This window comes from Cololabis saira, chromosome 3 (genome assembly GCF_033807715.1).
Source record: "Cololabis saira isolate AMF1-May2022 chromosome 3, fColSai1.1, whole genome shotgun sequence".
NCBI lineage: Eukaryota > Metazoa > Chordata > Actinopteri > Beloniformes > Belonidae > Cololabis > Cololabis saira.
In genome coordinates this window covers 55,463,694-55,485,008 of record NC_084589.1, presented here as the reverse complement: position 1 = coordinate 55,485,008, position 21,315 = coordinate 55,463,694, and the positions used below count along the sequence as shown (strand labels likewise).

Here is a 21,315-nt window from a genome sequence, read left to right as displayed (position 1 = left end):
GTCACCAGCAGCGCCATGAGTGCGACCTGTGTTTACAATTTGTTTGGCCACCGCGACGATGGAAGCTGTTAAAGAAGTGCTGGTTTTTACGCTTTTGCAAACACTTTTTGACTGTTTGCATTTGCATTCACAACTGCAGTATGATGTCAACGAGCAGAGGAGAAGGACTGCTCGGAGGTCTGCAACTATTTCAACGATATTACATCAACTTCATGCCGTCGGCAGGCAGAGGGTTGCCTGCCGACGGCGTCGGCGTCGTTTTTGGATCCGACCAGGGCGGACCGCTCGCTGGTGGGAAAACTTTGAAAACGAAGTTGTTGTCCCGGAGGAATGGCGTGAGAACTTCAGGATGTCACGGCCATCGCTACTGTCCCTGTCGGAGTTACTGCGCCCCCACATAGAAGGGCAGACGACTGTCATGCAGCGCCCGGTCAGGGTAATGAAAAAAGTATCTGCACCCTCTACTATTTAGCTGACGAGGGGAGACGCATTTGGTCTATCTAGATCTGTCGTTTCAATCATTGTCAGACAGGTGTGTAAAGCAATAACTGTGCACTTGGGTCCTAAACAGGGGCGAAAATCCCAGGGCGGACAAGGGGGACCAGTCCCCCCCATTAGTAAATTAGTAAGCTGTCCCCCCCTAGAATCATTTGAGACAGAATTAATAATTTTGGAACAATGCAGTAGTATTTAGTAGTGATGCACCAAAATGAACATTTGTGGCCCAAACCGAAATTGAAAATAATAATAAACAGTAAAATCTCATTACACTTAAAACAAGAGTCATCACTGGAAAAAAACAACAATTTTCACCTGTTTCAAGTAAATTTTCACTTGAAATAAGTAGAAAAATCTGCCAGAGGAACAAGATTTATCTTATAAGCAAAACAATCTTGTTCCACTGGCAGATTTTTCTACTTATTTTAAGTGAAAATCTACTTGAAACAGGTGAAAATTGTTGTTTAATCCAGTGATGAGTCTTGTTTTAAGTGTAATGAGATTTTTTTTAACTAAAAATGAGACATTTTAACTAGAAATAAGACAGATATTCTTGTACAGATTGTGGGTTTTTGTATCAGTGTATTATGTCAGATGTGTGTATTATTATTATTGTATTATTGCACCTTCCACCTAATACCATTGTTTTGTATTGCTCTAAGAAAGCTCTTCTGCCTGTTGGAGATAGAGATGGAAATGTCAAAATGCTGTATTAAAGGAAGGAAGAAACTTTTATTCCTTGTCCCCCCCTGGATTTATTCTCTAAAATGTTACTGTTTATTGTCCCCCCCAACTATGAAACAGGATTTTCGCCCCTGGACAGGTGTGTAAAACTGTGCACTTGGGTCCTAAATACATGAAACTGCCCACAACAGAATGTGCTGTCCAGCAACTTGTGCAGGGATTTGAACACGGTCTCCCTCAGTGCCCGGGTGCTGTGGATGGGACTCATGTGGAGATCGAGCAACCATCAGATAATTCCACTGACTACCTGAACAGAAAAGGGAGGTTTACTTTGAATATCCAAGCCACCTCGGATTACAAATATTCTTTTATGGACGTGGTAGTGAAATGGCCAGGGAGTGTGCATGACGCCCGTGTTTTTGCCAACTCCTCACTGAACACCTGCCTGAAAAATGGAAAAATCCCACCCTGTCCAAGATACCTTGTTGATGACGAAGAGGCCATACCAGTTTATCTACTGGGCGATCCTGCATACCCACTGCTCCCATATCTCATGAAAGAATATGCAAATGGGGGACACACTGCCCAGGAACAGCACTTTGGACTAAGTTTGTGCCGAGCACGAATGGTGACTGAGTGTGCATTTGGGAGACTAAAAGCTTCGGAGTCCTGAGAAGGGCGATGGACATTAATCTGAATGACCTTCCCTTTGTTATTTATGCTTGCTTCGTGCTGCATAATTATTGTGAAGCTTCAAAGGACAGGATAGACGACAACAGTGTTACTGTTAATTCAGTACGACAGGGACAACCAACCGGATTCAGAAGTCGCTGTCAGAGACAGCTGGACAGCAGAAGGGAAGAGGCTCAGGAGAATCCTCACATGGATCCATAAAAGGGACACTTTTCTCCACTGTGTTTGAGAGAGAGAGCCAGTGTTGTTGCTGAAAGCTATTTCTAATAAAAAAAATTAATGTTAGTGCAATTGTGTTAACAAAAATGTTCAAAATGTCTGTGTGTACCACCAGCAATGAAAGCATTTTAAGTTTACATTTTTTGGCTTTTTTTTCACATTTAAAGTTGTTTACAATAAGTCACTTGAATAGAGACTGCCAAGTCTAAATGTTTGGTTTGGTTTAGTTCAGGGGTCGTCAACCCGCGGCTCTAGAGCCGCATGCGTCTCTTTAACGCCGTCCTACGGCTCCTGGAGCTTTTTCAAAAATGTTTGAAAATGGAAATCGATGGGGTAGGGAAATATATTTTTGGTTTTAACATGGTTTCTGTAGGACAAACATGACACAAAACATTCTGAATGTTTTTCAATGCTGTAAAAATGTGTCAAATAAATATTAGATTTCAACATTTCTGTTAACGAAGATTTGTATGGAAGAGTATTAGGGCCATGCAGGAGAAAAAATATTTGAGAGGGGAAGAGAAAAAAGTCAAAATGTCGAGATTAATGTTGAAATACAATTTCAAGAATAAAGTCGAAACTTCGCCTTTTTTCCTCAACATTTTGACTTTTTTCACGACATTTTGACTTTTTTCTCAACATTTCGTTTTTTTTCTCTAAGTGGATAATGAAAAAAAAAATCTTCCCTCCGCTAAAATATTATTTTTATTTTTCTCCTGCCTGGCTCTAATACTCTTCCATAGATTTGCGTAACAAAAACAGTCGTGTGGAAAGACATTAGCAGCTACATTTGCAGCCGAGCACCCAGTTATAACTAATATAGAAACATGCAGCATGTGTTTCTTCATTCTAAGATGATACAAGACTTTTCTTTTTTTGCGGCTCCAGACATATTTGTTTTTGTGTTTTTGGTCCATTAAGGCTCTTTCAACATTTTGGGTTGCCGACCCCTGGTTTAGTTGAATGCCATTGTTCATTGTTGTACTCTCATGTCGATTAATCACACAGACACACACCTGAATTAGTTTTCAGACTTTTTATTTCTGAACAGATCTGACACTGTAAGAGTCACAAAAACAATTGTCAGACAAACATAGTGCAAATAAGCTGCCTCTATAATACCCATTTTGATGATTAAATAAAAGCATTCAAGAAATAACGCAGTTGTGCAGCTGTTCAACAAAAATGCTGCAGAAATGCTGTTCAAGTAAACAAAGACTCAAGAGGCTTGAACTGACCTCGGTGTTACAACATCTTGGAGCTGCCAAAGTAAACATTTCACACATAAAACCCCTAAAACTAGTGCACCCATTTCTACTGTCAACATTTGAAGTATTGCAGCTTGCCATTTCACATCTCAAATGAACAGTGCAGGAACGGCCATGACTCCCAAACGGAGGTCATCATTGGGTGAGGTAAGATTCACTAATCTTCCTCAAGAAGAGACCGGGTATATGAAAACTGCTGCATTCCCTCACCAGGTGTGTGTGTTAAATCTGCTGGGTTGATGGTGCTAAGTGGTACAGCAGTCCGTGTTCTATTGTCGGCCGATGAGTCGGTGGGAATGTGTGAAGTGCTGAATTTGAATTTGGGGGGTATGAGCGTAGTGTTGTGTGTGCAAACATCTGTCCATAAGGTAGACCCTCCAGAAAAACGGGCTAAAATCATTGATTATGCGATTAAATGAGCAGGTTTTTTATGTGCTTTTATGCGGTGAAATTGCGGAATATGCGGGAAGTCGTGGAATATGCGGAAAGTTGCGGTATATGCGAAATATGCAGGAAGTTGCGGATTCAGCGCTGAGCTCTTCCCTCTTCGCTCGCCGCTACTGAGGGAATCCTTGTTAGTTTCTTTTCCTCCGCTTAGTAATATGCTTAATTCAGCGGGCTGTCTCGTCTGATCTGAGGTCGTAGACGGAAAACAAAAAGGAGAGCGCGGGTGGAGAGGAGAGGGGGGGTGGCGGCCCGGGGGCCGGCCGTCTCTCTCCCTCCAGCCCGCGGCTCAGTGCTCGGTGATTGCCGGGCGCACCGGCGCGGCGAGAGGACGCGCTGGGGCTCCGTCACCCCACGCGTCCGCCGCCAAGATCCCCCAAGTGGATGGGAACGTGCGTCCGCCTCCGCCGGCAGCCGCGCCCACCGGTCCACAATCCATAATTTCCTAATCAAAATCTAAACTAAAAGCACACTGTCATTTGTCACATATGTATATTGCTCCTGGTCCTGGATCATTTCTTGTAAACATGTATATATGTGTATCTCTCTCAATACACACGCACGCACGCACACACACACACACACACACACACACACACACACACACACACACACACACACACACACACACACACACACACAGGGGCTGAATGATTAATCGCATTTTCGGTAATGTCGAGATATCATAGAATACGATTTTTAAATTGCAATGTGATCAATGATGGGGTTTTCACATGACGTGAGAGTGAGCGAGCACTCCACTGCATGAACCCTTCATGCACTTTACTCTGTTGTGCAATGGCCTCTGGCTTGAATATCTTATATCATTTTGTAATTCCTGCCCACTCGACTCCACCCCTGTGAAAATAAAAGCCCCTCTGCGAGCAGCACGCCAGCCAGACTGGAGCTCAGCTGCACACCCAACCAGGACCCACGGCTGAAAAAAACACTGTGAGTATACCTTAGAATATTACAAGCTGTGTATTTTAATTGTTAATTTATCTCAAATGGTATATTAGCCGTTTAGACCTTCGTAAAGAAATTATTCTCTTTTGAATCCACATTTATCAAAGATCCGCAGTGCGCCCTATAATCAGGTGCGGCGTATGTATGAGTTTTGTGGTGCTTACTGAAAACTAAAAAACAGTACCTTGCGCGACAAAAACGCATAATTTAGCCTCTATAACAAAGAATAATATATAAATAATAATAATGTCATAATCCGTGTATATATCACGACCACGGATCCCATTGACTTTGCATGGTAGAATATCCGTGGTGCTCACACGTAATTATACCACTTTCCGTGTTGGTACCACGGAAAATAGTGGTGAGACGTCGTGGGCATTTCACGGATTTTTGTGAGATCAGGTTGGAAAAATATTCTATCAATATTTATTTGTGTATCAATATTTAGCGTGTTTGTGGCTGAATGATGGAAAATAATCTAATTACGTTTTTTTTCCCAATATTGCGATTTAATATGCAAATATTTTTCCTTCAATAGAATTTAATGGATGATTTTATTACTCAAACAATATTATATACATTTAGTGTAAAATGTTCTTACAAAGACCAGGCATCTTTGTTTTAAGTCTTGCATATTGTAATTTATCCAGTAAATACAATATACAGAGTAATGATAACAATAGAACTAATGCTTTGTTTTTTTAGAAAGTTTTAACCAGATTACTTCAACACCACAAACCAACATTTCTACTACCTCAGACATACAGTTTAAACTGACAAAACAACAAAAACATGTTTTCCTTAAACCAGTTTTATGTGAGACACAGCACTCTAAAATCTGTCAAAATATGATGTGTGACTTTGGTAAGTGTAACCCAGGTAGCATGTAGCTATGTAAAGTTTATGTTGAGTGTGCAGTACGATGGGACGGGGCCTGAGTTTGTTGTTGAACTGTGACATGTAATATTACCCTTTCATTTAACTCTGTTAAGTTTTACCACAATTTTGACTTCCAACCTTCCTTAATAGACTTAATAAGGACACCACACAACTGTACTTTAAACGAAATAATCCTTTTACAGGTATTTATTTTCAAAATGAGAAAATAAAATTAGGTAATTCTTTCTTTGTGAAATCAAATATAAACAAGACTCAGAATGGTATTAATAAAATTGTACAAATGGAAAATGAGATTTATTTTCCTTTTTTTTTCAAAATATTCTTCTATACCTTTATATTCAGTAAACAAAACCTTATTTTGTTCAAGACAAATACCTTTTTATTCTTTTAAGTTAAACCCAAAATACCTCTTAACTTTCTTTTAAGCAGAATAAGAACCCTTTTAAATAGCTTTTATACAAAATAAGTACCCTTTAATTACGGTCGTCCCGATCAGGATTTTTTAGCTCCCGATCCGATCACTTGAGTTTGAGTTTCTGCTGATCCCGATTTTGGGAGTGTGAATATTGCGGACTTATGGAAGAAACATTACACTGACCTATTTAACTGTGTTAAAAGTGATGATTTTAATCTAGGTGCTGTTTCTAATGCTAGTGTGGTTATTAGACCTGAAGAGATCAGAAAAGCTATCGAGAGACTAGCTCTAAATAAGTCCTGTGGACCTGATCAAATAACTGCCGAACACTTACAATATTCCAGCCACAGAGCTTCTGTACTACTGGCTATGTGTTTTACTGGAATGCTGATGCATGGAATACTTCCTGACCACATGCTGTCAGTTCTATTGGTCCCTGTAGTCAAGGAGAAAACAGGGAAGATCTCCAGTATCGATAACTATAGGCCAATAGCCTTGGCTAGTGTGCTGTCAAAGGTTTTAGAGAGAGTCCTCCTTGAGAGGATGCAAGAGTATATTGTCTCCACTGATGAGCAATTTGGTTTTAAAAGTAAACACAGCCCTGACATGTGTGTATACGCTCTAAAAGAAGCTGTCAGCAAGTACAGTAAACATAATTCCACCATGTTCACATGCTTCCTGGATGCTAGTCGGGCCTTTGACAGAATTAACCATGGAAAACTATTTACTAAGTTAAAAGAGAGAGGTGTACCCTCTTATCTGATACGTATATTACATTTCTGGTACTCCCATCAAACTATGCAAGTTAGATGGGGCGACACTCTATCTGGGCCCTTTTTGGTGACTAATGGGGTCAAACAGGGGGGGATTTTGTCACCCGTGCTTTTCAATGTATATATGGATGAGCTCTCTACTAACCTTAGCAAGTGTAAGACTGGCTGTATGGTGGGGGAGAGACTCGTAAATCACTTAATGTATGCGGATGATCTGGTGATCATGTCTCCCTGCTCTGCTGGCCTACAGCAGCTGCTGAATGTGTGCTCTGAATATGCTCTGCAGTATGATATTATGTTTCATCCAAAAAAGAGTGTAGTCATGATCATGAAAACCAAGGATGACCGGAAGGCAACATTCCCTTCATTTCATCTGGCCAACAAGGTGCTCAGTGTCGTTGACAGGGTCAGATATCTGGGTCAGATCATCAGGGAGGACCTCAGTGATGACGACGATATACAGAGACAATACTGTAAACTGTATGCACAGGCAAACATGTTATCCACAAAGTTTTATATGTGTACTGACGATGTAAAAATATCTCTCTTTAAGGCATACTGTTCCCCACTGTATACTGCCCACTTGTGGTGCAGCTACAGTGCTGGTAAACATAGAAAGCTGAGAGTGGCCTATAATGATGCCCTCAGAATCCTGTTGAGGCTCCCGAGGTGGACTAGTGCTAGCCACTTGTTTGTTACCAGTGGAGTTCCAACCCTGGGTGCTGTTCTCAGGAACTTAATGTACAGTTTTATGATGAGATTGAACAAGTCCAATAATGAAATAATAATGACAATGACAATGCCTGAAAGGAGCAGCATCCGATACTCTTCCTGTTTTTGGAAACACTGGAGAGAGTCCCTGTATGTTTTTTAAAATCTGTATTTTAATTTATTTTATGTTTTGTACTTCTGTTGTATCATGTTTGTCAATATGGACCTTGTAGTCTGAAATAAAGATAAAGTTTAAGTTGTGCCATGATACAGGTGTGTACCGATTTTCGTTCATGTACGTCAGACCGTATTATGGGGCTTGAAGTTTTTTTTGTCTGAATCAGATGAAGGGGGGGTGCGCTTGTTGGCGTCTAGCGTCACCACGGTAACACTTTTGAAAGAAAAAAGTAATGCGTGTAGTCGCAGGATGGAGACGCACATTTTGATGTATAACACACCTGGGTTCACGATACGGTTCGGGCTGAATTAATTCTCGAAGGAATGGCATAAATTGCTCCAAAATTACGCGATTAATTCAGAATGTTCAAAATGGCCGACTTCCTGTTCGGTTTGGGCCATGGCGCCAAGAGACTTTTCTTTAAGTTGCGACATGATACAGGTGTGTACCGATTTTCGTTCATGTACGTCAAACCGTATTATGGGGCTTGAGGCACATATTTTTTTTGTCTGAACCAATCAGATGAAGGGTGGGCGCGCTTTTTGGCTTCTAGCGTCGCCACGGTAACGCTTTTGAAAGAGAAAAGTAATGCGTGGTGTCGGAGGATGGAGACGCACATTTTGAGGTATAACACACTTGGGTGTGTGTTAAAGCAGCACAATGTAACTTTCAGCTTTTGTTGAGTTTGGCGGCTCCTTTGGACAAAATGGTAGTGCTTTACCAGAAAGAACTACATTTCCCATGATGCACCAGGACGTACTGCCGGAAAACTCCTGTCCCCGTCGCTGCATTTGATAATGCGCTCTGGTTTTGTTCTACGGCATCTTTTTCCTGTCACGTTTTTTACAGGGACTTTGTCATAAATTAGTAGTCCAACATAGTTACTGACAAAATAAAAAAATACTTTATAACCTGTCAATAACTGAACGTTTTGCAGATCAGCCCTGCATAATTTTACAGTTCTCAGGAAAAATAGTAGAAATGTTCTACACATTTTCTTTGCATTGCATTCTTTCCTCTAGTGCTGTAATTCTATTCAATTGTATTATTATTTTATAAAGCTTCCTCATTGCCAATTACACAATTTTATGATCACTATTATTATTCTGTGTCTGTTGTTGATATTGTCAGTAATTTTAGAATTACCAAATCCCAAGACGAATGTGAAAACATTCTAGTTATGGGCATGCCAAGTAGTGGCATGAACATATTGCAATCGTCCAGAATGGCCCAAGGGGCAATGTTGCTAGCATTTTGCTAACAAGCTAAAGTCGCAAAAGTCCCACGTCACACCAGCGGGTGTACAGCATGACCCCGCTCTGATGTGGAAAAAACAATCCCCAAAAAATAAAACACGGACGGAAAAATGAGGAAAAACGAAATGAAACGAAACGAATGAAAATGAAGGCGATATAATGGTATACAGAAAAGGTTTCCCTTTTCTTATTATTCTTATTCCGCACTCTTTTTTCGTCCATTAACACGGCCCGAACCGCAACGTGCACCCATGCATGGCATACACCGTTAGATGCGTCTCCATCGTGCCTTGATGGGCATTACTTTTCTCAGTCAAAAGTGTTACCGTGGCAACGCTACATGCCAAAAAGCAAAAAAAAAGGCGAAAATTCGGACGCTTATTGCTAGACCGAACTTTATCGTAGAGACATCGTTCAAATTTACTCGGCCCGATTGGCACTAACGCACCGTACTACCTCATTTTGCTACGTATTACGGTTTTTGCGATATTTACCTTTTTTTTTTTTTAATTTCCATTTGACTTTGGACGCTTGTTGCTAGGCAACAGGTTATCGTAGAGACATCGTACAAATGTCCCCTGACTCGGCACGCTGTGGACTTCAACATATTCAAATTTCATGAAGCTGGGATTTAAGGAAATTTGATGTCAAAATCCAGGCCAAATGGCCATTCATTCGGATGGGGTTTTTTACCATGGTGAAAAAAAACCCTATCCGTTAACGTAGCCTGAACCAGAACGTGCACCCATGCATGGCATACATCGTTGGATGCGTCTCCATCTTGCCTCGATGGGCATTACTTTTCTCAGTCAAAAGTGTTACCGTGGGGACGCTAGACGCCAAAAAGCGCACCCCATTAATAGCTATTGGGAGCACAGGAATGAATGCAATACAACCGTAAACACCTCAAACTGACATAGAACCACCCCGAACACAAACACTACAGCCCCAAACCAAAGCAGCGAGAGGGGACGAATGGGCAGTAGGGCATGCCCATATCAAAATTTCCTGAAATTTTCTAGTTTTGATTCTTAGGCCGCGTTCAGACTGCAGGCAAATCTGATATATATCTGATTCCTTCTCCTATCCGATTTTCAGGGCTGACTGTCCACACTGTTTTTAGCAAGTGTCCAAATGGGATATGGCTCTGTTCAGACTGCGCCACATCATTGACTGATCTGACGGGTTGCCGTAGCAACGACGTCGGAGCAGAGGCGTCACCCAGCGCGTGTATTGTGTGAAGTCATGTATTTCTTTTATATATATAAAAAATCCCAAAATATCTGTACCGTTTCTGATTGGGTCGGCACTGCGCATCATTTTTAGACATAACAATGAACGCATACAGCAAAAGTTGTGTGATCGGCGGAGGGACCCGACGTCCCAGCAAAATGAGAAACAGAGAAGAGAAGTGTTCAGAACAAAACCACCAGCAAACTAACAAACCAACCAACAAAGCTCAGAGTTTAACAAAACGAACCAGCAACTGGCAGCCCCGCTCCATAACCTGTCCTCCTAGGAGGAGAGGGGCTGACGGGCTGCAGGTTCAGGCTCACAGCGCGACTGAAGGCTGATTTATGGTTCCGCGTTACACCAACGCAGAGCCTACGGCGTAGGGTACGCGGCGACCCGCACCGTACGTGGAAATGCAGTCTTTTTTTCTGCTATTAAAACATGATTTGTAATGTGAATTTGCAACACTCAAACTACAAATAATAGTTTTTGACGTGACATCAGAGATTGTACATGCTCTCTGTGAAAGGATGAGTAGCTCCACAACTGGAAATGGGCGGGTGGTTTGGAGCGTCTGGGACAGTCATATCCCATCTGAGTGTTTGGATGTTCAGACTGAACCCAAATGAGATATGGATCGGATATGAAACTACCTCCCGGAGGTGGTTTCGATCTGGTTTGCAAAAATCGGATATCATGGGGTTTGGGACTGTTCAGACTTCAAAAGAGTCATCCAGTTTCAATCTGGATGGGCTAAAAATCGGATATTTGCCTGCAGTCTGAACGCGGCCTTATTGAACATAGAACTCTACATTTACATTTGTATCATAACAATTCTGTCTCTTGTTTTATCCCCATAAATCCCCATCTGTCGGAAATCCCTCTTCGTCTTTCAGCTCACGCCAGCGAGTGAACGCAGAGATTGCCTGCCAGAATCTGATTTCTCCCCTGAAAATGGGTCTTTTTACCTGCCAAAAATTGATTGAAGGCTAAATACAGTTAATGAAAAGTTGTCTCTACCTAAATATGATTTGATCTTATTCTTGAGCTTCATAATATAAACACTAGAGCTGACAGGATTGCTTTTAACTCTTTTACAACACAAAATAGGCATTTTCACCTGCAAAAAATTGATTGAAGGCCAAATACAGTTAATGAAAAGTTGTTATTCTTGTCCGGGCATTTAGCTTGTTACTCTCCCGCCTTCTTTTTTGCCTCCTCTGATAAAACTTTTATTTTCTTGGGTTTTTCCGCTGCTTCTGCCATGATACCAGCTTCTGCTGAGCTCTGCGCTCCACGCCCCGCCCAGCTTTGGTCTGGATGGGTTACCATGGTTACCATGATACCAGCTTCTGCTGAGCTCTGCGCTCCACGCCCCGCCCAGCTTTCGTCTGGATGGGTTACCATGGTTACCATGACACCAGCTTCTGCTGAGCTCTGCTCCAAGCCCCGCCCAGCTTTCGTCTCCACTACGAGTCGGGAGGGAGGGGGAAGTGACGTATGCCGTAAAGCAGTCAAAGCCGTAAAAATGTGTAGTTTTTTAGTGTGGCAGGGTTCCTACCATGCTCCTCAAAGTTACATAGTGCCAGTGAAGGCGATACAGACCCCTCAGACCATGACAGAGGTTTATTAAACCTGTTGGAAGTTGATGTTCCATCACAATGATGATGATGAAATATGATATTAAGCTGGAAACGTTACATAGTGCTGCTTTAACTTGATATTAAATACAAGCCATAAACCGAGCACCACATATACAATCTTGTTCCTTCTTGGTTTGTGTCAGACACTCAAGTATGTCACAGCAGCAGAGCCGAGTTGAGAAGAGTAGAGCAGAGTAGTGGACAAGCTCCATAACTAGGGATGTCCCGATCTGATCACATGATAGGAAATCAGGCCTGATCACGTTGTTTCAGACTTGATCGAAACCCTAACCCTAACCCTTTGATCGCCAGACTATAGAAACAATACTAAACAACTGGTGTATCAACAGGCAACAGGTCCACGTCATTTTATGCAACAACGCTGCTAACCGAACTAAGCTGCCGGTTGTGTCGTCTTCCTAGCAGAGCGTTCAGAAAAACGCCACTGACTGTGTCGCGCATTTTTGCCAACTTTGCGTGCACGAGGGCTTTCTTTCTCAACGCAGCGTGATAGACACCCTGGCTACCGTGAGGAAGATTGTAGGACACTTCAAACACAAACATTTTATTCTTTTAGCCAGAAAAGGACAGTCAGAAGTAAGAGTTAAAATCTAAAAAGCACATTACTGTCTGACCTTATGACACTGTTGCTCTTTTATTTACTCATTTGTTTAAATACTTGCTGGGTATTTTCAGTTGAGCTGCTGGTTTTATTTAATTCAAATTTATGTTGAATTTTGCACTATTTTTACTACTTAATAGTTGCACTATTATTATTTGATTGTTCAAGTTACCTCAAAGAGAACTGCACTGTTTAAGTGCAAAATGATAAAATAAGGTGACAACCTGGATCTGTTTATTTTGCATTTGTTCATTCCGATTTGGACTCATCAAATCAAATGACTCTGAATCGGCCAAAAAAACCTGATCGGGACATCCCTAGCCATTACTGTCCTACACTGAAGTGGTGCAGGAGTGATCCCTGCTGACGTTGAAGTTAGTTTTTGAATCATAACAAGAGTAAAACACATTATGCTGAGGTTAGTTTCTGAATCTCAGCAAGACCAAAGAACTGTTCTACTTTATTTTAGAGGAACGAAGCCTTAAACCAGAAGCACTTCAGAAGCCACAATAGTTAAACTGCTCAAACTAGGATGAAATTACGCTGGGATTTCTTGTATTATTCAAATTGTTAACATTTTAAATAGTTTAATTTCACTGTTTTCATTGGTCCCAATATTAAATATTTTGTAAAATCTGATTAAAAAAACAACAAACAAAATACCGGCAGGGCTGCCCTTTGTCACCGGTCCTGTTCATAACTTTTATGGACAGGATTTCTAGGTGCAGCCAGGGGCCGGAGGGAATCCGGTTTGACAGGTCCGATCTGCACCAAACTAACGTCTGTCTGATCAGGGGATGGCCCCAAACAACATATAAAAAATTCAAATTTCTATGACTTCTGCAACAGTGTTTCCTCCAAAACGTTCTGGCTGGTTAGGAGGTTGTAGAAACCTCTAGCTCTGAGAGCCTCCTGACTAATGGAACAGGGCCTATTTTGTGTCTTTTTTTGCATAGTTCACTAACGCCTTTAGCTAGGAGTCTGAAATTTGTATATGTTGTTTGGGGGCATCCCCTGATCAGACAGACGTTAGTCTGGTGCAGATCGGACCTGTAATTTTCGATGGGCGGGGCTTTGAAACGTCACCTTTTCCAACATTAGAACGGACACCGTTGCCACAACATTTGACCAAACCAAGTAAAACTTGACCAGTGGCCTCCATATGGGGCCTAGATTGGGCTTGCCAAGTCTCAACTCTGTGAACCCTCTGCAACGCCAACTAGCTCTGTGGAGGTCGTACAGCCACGGGACCAAAATATCCTAGCAAAGGGCCTTCTGCATTGCAACATAGTCAAGAATCAGCCTCCCAGCTCAAAGCGTTAGTGAATTGTTAAAAAAACACACAAAAAAGGCCCGAAAAGGCACCACACATGGTGACCTTTGGCACTTCCAAAGGTCGCACGGGTCTGGACCTCGGCACAGTGGATGAGAGTCACCTCCTGATACAGAGTCTAGAATTTCAGCCTCTTAGCTCAAAGCGTTAGTGAACTCTGCAAAAAAAGACACGAAATAGGCTTTGCAGGCTGAAAAGCAACAGACACGGTGACCTTTGACACTTCCGAAGGTCACACAGATCTGAAACTCCGCACAGTGGATGAAAGTCCCCTCCTGATACAGAGTCTAGAATTTCAGCCTCTTAGCTCAAAGCGTTAGTGAACTATGCAAAAAAAGACACAAAATAGTCTTCGCAGGCCGAAAAGCAACAGACGCAGTGACCTTTGACACTTCCGAAGGTCACACAGATCTGAAACTCTGCACAGTGGATGAAAGTCACCTCCTGATACAGAGTCTAGAATTTCAGCCTCCTTAGTAAACTGTGCAAAAATAGACACGAAATAGGCCTCATAACAATACATAAGAAACCTCCTGTGCCTACTGAGCATTAATAAAATGTCATAATCGAAGGAGAACTAATTAAAACGGATGTCCTTAACATGATCCCATTGACTTCGCATAGTACTATATCTGTGGTGCTCCCATTAAAACCTCAATAAAACACTGCTAAAACAGCGTTAAAAACATGTTTTTACAAACTGACGGTAAAAAACAGTACCTTGCGGGCTTCCGGTTGGTGAGCAGATGGAGTAGACGTGTTTCGTGAGTGCTCCCGTGAGTGCCAAACTTTTTAAACCACCAAGCCCTCAAACTTTCAAACTTTTTCCTTTAAAAAGGATTCCTTGTTGCTGTTTTTCTTTTTTTTTGTCTCGAACGAGCCCACTTACCTCCGAGATGGCTTCGAAGAGCGGCAAGTCGGGCAAAAAGGACGATGCTGGCGCTGTCTTAACCCTGGCGGCCATTACCACGCTGCTGGAGGAACACCGAGCTGCCCTGGCCGCCAAGTTTAAAAATACTTTCAGTCAGCTCGACTCCAAACTCGACCAAACGCGGCTCGCGGTCGAGGACCATGGCCAACGTGTTTCGTCCCTTGAACTCGCCACAGAAGACCTCAGCCAGCGAGTTACGGACCTTGAAGGCATCTGCTCGACTTTACGGGATGATAATGCTTGGTTAAAGGCTAAGGTGGTGGATTTGGAAAGCCGAAGCAGACGGCAGAACATCCGTATCCTGGGTTTACCGTAGTCTACTGAGTGCGGGTCTCCGGCGGCTTTCTTCTCCAAGCTGCTGTGTGAGGTGTTCGGGAATGATACGCTGCCGTCACCGCCGGAAATAGACAGAGCGCACCGCTCTCTCGCCGCCAAGCCGGCCCCCGGACAGAGACCGCGTCCGGTCATCCTCCGCCTGCACCGGTTCCTGACCAAGGATATCCTCGTGAGGGAAGCGCGGCGGAGAGGGAGGCTGGAATATCACGGCCACCCGATCCGGGTCGTGAAGGATTACAGCCCCGAAGTTGCCAGCCAACGAGCGGAATACAGCGGAGTTATGTCGGAGCTATATCACCTGGGTCTGAAGCCGGCTCTACTCTTCCCCGCCCGGCTCCGGCTCACGTTGTCCGGGGGGGCCAGGAAGTGGATCGGCTCCGTGGATGAGGCGCGCAAATTCATCACGAGTCGCAGCAAATCTTCAAACCCGCCGTAACGGGACTGTTGGAAGCTTTCACGGCTCCGCCCTGCAGCCCGGTGTGGTTCACTGGCGTTCACTGACTGACTTTTTTTCTCTCTCTTTTTTTTTACGTGAGTCATAATATTCCTGAGGGGAGGGTGAGTACCCCGCGACAACTGTTTTTTCAGTCTTTTTTTTTGCCTGAAATGTTTTCGGGGTTAGTGTGTTTAGAACATTATTTTCTCTGTTGTTAGTTTGACTGCCCCTTTGCAAATGTTATTAATTTGCCGTTCTTTTTGGCTATTTGAGGGGAGGGGGAAAAAGGGGAAAAAATAAGTGGTGGAGAGGGAGAGAAAAAAAACGAAAAAATAAAAGCTTTTCCGATTTATCTATAAGTTTTGTAATAATTGTAAGCTGTTAACCTTACTTTTACGCCGCTTAAGTCGGAGGTTTTATATTTTATATTTTTGTACTAATATTTCTGGGCTCATATCGGGACTTCCAGGTCAAGATTTGAGAGGGTATTTCTTTTTTTTTATTTATATCTACACGTTTTAAGGTGCTAATATGTATATACCCATGATACGGGAGCAAAAGCTATTAGTGTGTAGGACAGGAAGATGCGTTATTGCACTTTGTTTGTTTTGAAGAGCTTGCTGCTTTTTTTTTATTTTTCTATAGCAGCTGTCTTATTTGGGGTGGGTGGGTCGGGGGGATATGTCACTGCCAGAAACTTTGCATTAACTCTTTTCAACTCATTACTTAATGTGGGTCACATTCAACCTCCTTTCCGTTTTCTTTTTTTTTGCCTAGGTCATTGTGCACACCTAATTTTTCTTCTTAGATATTATGAGTAGATACTTGAAGTTGGTGAGCTGGAATGTTAAGGGTCTGAATCACCCTGTTAAAAGGAAAAGGGTCTTCTCACATCTAAAACATCTTAAAACAGAAATAGCCTTTCTACAAGAAACTCATATTCGCAGTTCTGATAATAGCCGCCTGTTCCCGAGGTGGTCAGGGCAGGGATTTCACTCCTCCTTTCAAGCTAAGGCCCGAGGAGTTTCAGTTCTGATCAGTCAGGATGTTTCATTTGAGCAGCACAACGTGATTTCTGACAAGTTTGGTCGCTACGTGATCGTCTCTGGGAAATTATTCAATACATTGGTCGTACTTGTGAACGTTTATGCCCCTAATTCAGATGATGCAGTCTTTTTTGAACGACTGTTTTCACTGCTCCCTGACCTTAATACATATTCTCTCATACTTGGTGGTGATTTTAATTGCTGGCTCGACCCAGTCCTAGACCGATCCTCTACCAACCCCGGCACAGCAAGTAAGTCAGCCCGTCTTATTCAGGCGTTCCTTTCTGACTACGGTGTTTGTGATGTGTGGCGTTCTTTACATCCATGTGACAGAGAATACTCCTGTTTCTCACAAGTGCACCACACATACTCGAGGATTGATTATTTTTTTATTGATAACCAACTGATTCCCCTGGTTCATTCCTGTGCTTATCAGAGCATTGTCATTTCCGACCACGCTCCTGTGGTCCTAACCATGTCCCTTCCTGACCTACCTCAGAGAGACAGACAGTGGCGATTCAATTCAACTCTGCTGTCGGACACAAATTTTGTTAAATCAATGGAAACGGAAATAGCCTTTTTCCTATCCACGAATATGACTCCAGGAATGTCTAGTCTAACTGTCTGGGATTCCCTCAAGGCTTATCTCCGGGGACAGATTATATCCTACACTGCTAGGGTGAGGCAAAAATCTTATAGGGAGCGATCAGACCTTGCCCGCCAAATCAAAGAGGTCGATGAAGAATATTCTCGGACTAAATCCCCAGATCTTTACAAAAAGCGGCTAGAACTTAAAACTAAATTTGACCTGCTTACCACTCACCCAATTGAACAGTCACTTCTGAAAAGTAAAACCAGGTTTTATGTTTATGGAGACAAATCTGACAAATTATTAGCCAACCAACTTAAAGGCTCTAAGGCTAAACAAAATATTTCTAAGATTCGATTACCAAATGGCCATGTAACTACAGATCACTTACTCATAAATGAAGCATTCAGGGACTTTTATACCCAGCTATACACCTCGGAATCTCAGACTGATCAAGATGAGATTGCGGACTTTTTAAATAGTCTTAGTATTCCCAGTCTTTCACCAGATCTAAGGAAGACATTAGAAGAACCGATATCCCTGATGGAGATAACTCGAGCCATTTCTTCACTGCAGTCGGGTAAATGTCCTGGCCCTGATGGCTTCCCGGCGGAATTTCTAAAGAAATTTTCTACTCTGCTTTCCCCATTGCTATCTACAGTTCTTTCAGAATCCTTCAGCCACGGTTCCCTCCCTCCTTCTTTTTCAGAGGCCTGTATCACCCTCATAGCTAAAAAAGGGAAGGATCCTACTGAATGCGCCTCCTACAGGCCCATCTCCCTCGTAAACACAGATGCTAAAATCTTAGCTAAAGTCTTAGCCCATAGGCTGGAGAATGCCCTCCCCACAATTATATCTGAAGACCAAACTGGCTTCATTAAAGGTAGGCAGTCTTACTTCAACACAAGGCGACTGTTCAATATTATCTACTCTGCCTCTGAGGCTATCCCTGAATGCGTTGTCTCTCTGGATGCGGAGAAAGCATTCGACCGCGTCGAATGCGATTATCTCTTTGCTGTGCTGGACAGGTTTGGTTTTGGTCCGAACTTTGCTCTGTGGATTAAACTTCTCTATTTGTACCCAACAGCCTCAATTCGTACTAACTCTCAACGGTCAAAACCATTTAATCTGCATCGTGGAACCCGTCAGGGGTGCCCCCTTAGTCCCATGCTTTTTGACATGGCTATCGAGCCGCTTGCCACAGCGCTCCGATCTTGTGAGGATGTGTCCGGTATCTGGAGAGGTGGCAGGGAACATAAGGTCTTGCTTTATGCCGATGACCTCTTGCTTTTCATCTCTCACCCTCTGGCCCTTTCCCTTTGGGAAACTCTCAGGCTATAAACTGAATCTCAGCAAAAGTGAGCTTTTCCCTACCAATCTTGAATCGCATGCTTTAGACCTTTCCAATTTTCCCTTTAAAATCGTAAATGACAAATTCTCCTATTTAGGCATATCTGTGACAAGGAAACACAAAGACCTGCTCCAAGAGAATCTTATCTCATTGTTAAATGAAACCAAACAAATCCTTACACAATGGTCACCCCTGTCAATGTCTCTTGTGGGTCGCATCAATTCAGTTAAAATGACCATTTTACCTAAATTTTTGTACCTTTTCCAGACCTTACCACTCTTTATTCCTGGTTCTTTTTTTCAGTCCCTTGACTCAGTTATATCTTCATACCTATGGCGGGGTAAACGGCCACGTTTGAACAAGACTCACCTTCAAAAAATAAAGTCTGCAGGTGGTCTGGCCCTCCCAAACTTTCGTTATTATTATTGGGCTGCTAACCTGCGCTGCCTTGTATTCTGGTCCTTCTACTGCGACAACGCTGACCGCCCTGACTGGGTGGCGATGGAGTTACATCCAACTGATGACCTGTCAATTCCTGCCCTACTCGGCTCCTCACTTCCACTTCCTTCACTTAAATCAATCAAAAACCCAGTGGTTAAACATTCCCTTAGAATTTGGGCCCAATTTAGGAAGTTTTTTGGCTTTCACAGCTTCTCTCTTCTTAGCCCCATTGCATCAAATCACTTTTTCAAACCATCCCTTGAGGACCCCACCTTCCAGGAATGGCACAGGAGGGGTATGATTCGTTTTAGAGATATGTTCATAGATGGCACCGTGGTAGTAAGTAGTAAATTCAGCCTTCCAAAATCACATTTCTTTAGGTATCTTCAGGCTAGACATTTTGTTCTTTCCCAGACACCCAGCCCTGGTGCATCGATAGGCTTGACCACAGTTGACAAAGTTCTTGCCACAGACCCATTCAAAAAGGGGCTCATTTCGTCTTTCTATGGCATGTTGCTGGATCTTAGGAGTGCCCCTACAGATAAACTCAAAGCAGCATGGGAGCAGGACTTAGGGCTTCCCTTATCAGAGGATACCTGAGAGTCCATACTTAAACTGGTTAATACAACCTCCCTGTGCGCACGTCACTGCTTAATTCAGTTTAAAGTGGTACACAGGGCTCATATCTCCAAAGCAAAGTTATCCTCCATGTACCCAGATATTAGTCCATACTGTGTAAGATGTAAAGTAGTAGAAGCCTCTCTCATCCACATGTACTGGTCCTGCCCATGTCTAAACAAGTACTGGATGGAAGTATTTCATACTCTCTCTCTGGTGCTTAAAATCAGACTAGAACCAAACCCACTGACTGCCCTGTTTGGGGTCATGGAGGGAGGAAGGAAGTTAACCACTGCACAGGGGCACACTTTGTCTTTTGCCTCCCTTTTGGCTCGTCGGGCAATTCTGTTCAGGTGGAAGGATCCCTCCCTCCTACTCGTGCACAATGGCTGGAAGACATCATGTCCTGCTTAAAACTGGAGAAAATTAGATACTCGCTTCAGCAGTCAGATAAGTTCCAGAAAGTGTGGGGACCTTTTCTAGAAGCATTCCAGACCCTGTGAACTATACTTCATATTTCTTTTGTATTCCTAGTGCAGGCTTTTGATGTTAGAATGACCTCATATTGTGATTAGTAATCTGGCAGTGACATGGGAGGGATTAGTTTGGTCTGAAGTCTGTTTTTGTTACTATTTTATATTTTTTCATACTGTTTAATTGTTTTTTATATTTTGTACACTGGTGTATGCTATGATCAACATGCCCATGCCTACTCAAAATATTTGTAATTGACATTCAGCATTTCACCTTTATTACTTTGTGAAAATTTCAATAAAAAGATCTTGAATTAAAAAAAAAAAAAAAAAAAAACAGTACCTTGCGACGCATAATTTAGCCACTATAACAAAGAATAATATATAAATAACTAGACAATTTCCTCACAGAAATTTCGAGAGTGCCACGGCGGGCTGCTGCACATTTGTGTACATTTTACAAGCAATAAAGGTGAAGGACTCAATACCGAGTCCAATGACACCACCCATGACTCTCTATGTCAAACCATTCAAAAGTTTTTGGACTATAACATATCGGTCAATCAGAAGAAGGGGCGGGGCTAATTTGCATCAATGAACGTCAAGGACTCGATACTGAGTCCTATGACACCACCCTTGCCTTTCTATGTCAAACCCTTCAAAAGATATTGGACTTTAACATATTGGCCAATCAGAAGAAGGGGCGGGACTAATTTGCATCAATGAACGTCAAGGACTCGATACTGAGTCCTATGACACCACCCATGACTCTGTATGTCAAACCATTCAAAAGATATTTGACTATAACGTATCGGCCAATCAGAAGAAGGGGCGGGGCTAATTTGCACCAATAAAGGTCAAGGACTCGATACTGGGTAAGATGACACCACCCATGGCGCTGTACATCAAACCATTCAAAAGATATTGGAATATAATGAATCGGCCAATCAGAAGAAGGGGCGGGGCTAATTTGCACCAATGACGGTCAAGGACTCGATACTGAGTCATATGACATCACCCATGACTCTGTATGTCAAACCATTCAAGAGATATTGCACTATAACACATTCATTCAATCATTAATTTGTTCGTTCATTCATTCATTCATTCATTCATTCATTCATTCATTCATTCATTCATTCATTCATTCATTCATTCATTTCCAGCTTCATTCATTCATTTCCAGCTTCATTCATTCATTAATTCATTCATTCATTACCAGCTTCGGCATTCATTCATTCATTCATTCATTCAT

General features: G+C 42.5%; 1 protein-coding gene across 1 annotated transcript in view; it reads left to right on the top strand.

The window, feature by feature from the left end:
- Window positions 1-4,723: 4,723 nt before the first annotated feature.
- LOC133440573 (uncharacterized) overlaps window positions 4,724-21,315 on the top strand; it is a 30,975-nt gene continuing 14,383 nt past the window's right edge. The window contains exon 1 of the mRNA XM_061717885.1: window positions 4,724-4,757. The gene's annotated coding sequence lies outside the window, so the exon portion shown is untranslated. The remainder of the gene's footprint in view (window positions 4,758-21,315) is intronic.